The following is a 2,303-nucleotide window of genomic DNA, read 5'->3' on the forward strand; positions in this document are numbered from 1 at the left end:
CTAATAAAACAAAACGAGAGCCTTTATCTTGAATCCTAATAACCCTGTCATCTATTTTCAAATTTTTCATTGCATGACGTTCCTCTTTACTGAGATTGTCCTTAGATCCTACACAAAAGCAATTAAAATTAGTTAAAGATTGGAGTAGCAAGTGGCGCAGGGAAGGTCAAATAACAGATGAAATCGCTGATTGGGTTACCAACACTCGGCCGAGACCTGGAACAGCTTTTGGCAAAGTCAAAACTCACAAAGTCGGTAACCCGCTCCGCCTTATTACTTCTTGTTGCGGAACAGCGATTGAAAAGTTATCTGCCTTTACTGAATATTATTTGAAACCTTTAGCAGAAAGTTTGCCTTCTTTTATCAAAGATACTACGCATCTTATCAATAAGATTGACGAAATTAATCAATTAGGGCCTTTTCCTACCGGTGCTTTGTTAGTTTCATGGGATGTTCTTGCAATGTTTCCCAATATTGACAACGAATTGGGGGTTACGGCAGTTAAAAATGCATTAGATGCAAGATCTGTCAAAATACCATCTACAGAATGCATTTTAGAGGCTGTGGAAATTTGTTTGAAATCCAACAATTGCCAATTTGATAACAATAACTATGTTCAACAGCACGGAACCGCGATGGGGCCCAAGAATGCGTGCTCTTATGCAGACTTAGCTATGGGCGTAATTGATCACAAAGCGAAATTTGAGGGCACAATTAAGCCAATGCTTTGGTTGAGATATAGGGATGATATTTTTGATCTATGGACACAGTGTGTTGAGAAACTCCTTGAATTTACCAACTATATTAATTCACTATATCATACCATCAAATTTGAATTGGTTTATTCTGAAAGCAGCCTCAATGTTTTGGACCTTACTCTCCTTTTACAAGATGGCTTTATTTCAACAGATATTTATTCCAAGCCCACTGATAGTCATTTGTATTTGCCCCACAATAGCTCACACCCAGATCATTGTAAGAAAGCTATCCCTTATGGAGTAGCCCTTAGAATTAGGCGTAACTGTTCCACCAACGCCTCTTTTGTGAAGCGCTGTAGTGAATACAAAAGCTACCTCAAACAACAAAATTACAATGGGAATCTGGTGGACAAACAGTTTGAGAAGGCCATGCAATTGGAAAGATCAGATGTTCTCAAGCCAAAAACAAAAACTAAGAAAAAAACCTTTCCCTTAGTGGTCGATTACAATCCGAGGCTACCTAATATTTCGTTGATCGTTAAAAAACATTTTCACTTGCTCGAATCCAACCAAGTAGTAAGGTAAATTTTTCCGGCCAAATCCGTCATTCCAGCATACCGTAGAACAAAGAATTTGAAGGACATTCTTGCACCCTCCAAATTCAAAAGAAGTCGAAACCATGACGAGGCCGAAAATTGCGAATGCTCTAAATGCAACAAAAGATGTGATCTCTGTTGTAATTATTTGTTAGAAGCTGGTGAATTTTCAAGTTTTGCAACTGGCCGGTCGTATCAAATCAAACAAAACCTTGGGTGCAATTCGACTGGAATTATTTACTTAGCCTCCTGCAACAAATGCAAAGTGCAGTATGTTGGTTCGACTTCCAATGCATTTAAAGTCAGGTTCAGAAACCATAATTCTGACATGAAAAGAAACAAAAAATCGTGCGAGCTTGCCATTAATTTCAATAAATTTCCCCACAACCTTTCGGACTTCAATTTCATTGTCATTGAGAAGATAATGAACACTGATGGAGATTTAGATAACACTTTATTAAAGCGGGAGGGTTATTGGGCGGCACAATTGCGCACACTGCAGCCTTTTGGCCTCAATAAGCGCTGTGAATTCCGTTCAAAAAACGGATCAATTTCAATGTTCCATAAAAAGGTTTTTTGTTTCCATTGTAGTCCCATCTAATTTGTAGTCGGTATTACATAAATAGATTGAATCACTTGCATAACTCTAGATTTTAGTATTACATCATTACTTTTGTTTTAGTCATTAAGCTTTAGTTTTGGCTTGTATTGTACCATACAATTTACTACTTAATTGTATTCCATTACAATAGCCATTGTTAGTCTTTCAGAGACTATATGCTTTCCACTGCTGTAATAATTAGGTCATTTTATCCTTAGATTTTTAACTTTTACTCTATTTTAAAAAAATTTAACTGACGAAGGCCGAAGGGCCGAAACGTTTTTATTAAATTTCCTGGACCTTCGAGAAGTTTTGTCTTCCTCTCCAGTTTATATGCAACTTTAAATACTAACTGAGGAGACAACGTGCATCCTTTTGGATCCTTCTGTTGGGAGTTTATCGTTTGGT

The sequence above is a fragment of the Montipora capricornis genome, chromosome 6 (assembly GCF_036669925.1).
Source record: "Montipora capricornis isolate CH-2021 chromosome 6, ASM3666992v2, whole genome shotgun sequence".
Taxonomy (NCBI): Eukaryota; Metazoa; Cnidaria; class Anthozoa; order Scleractinia; family Acroporidae; genus Montipora; species Montipora capricornis.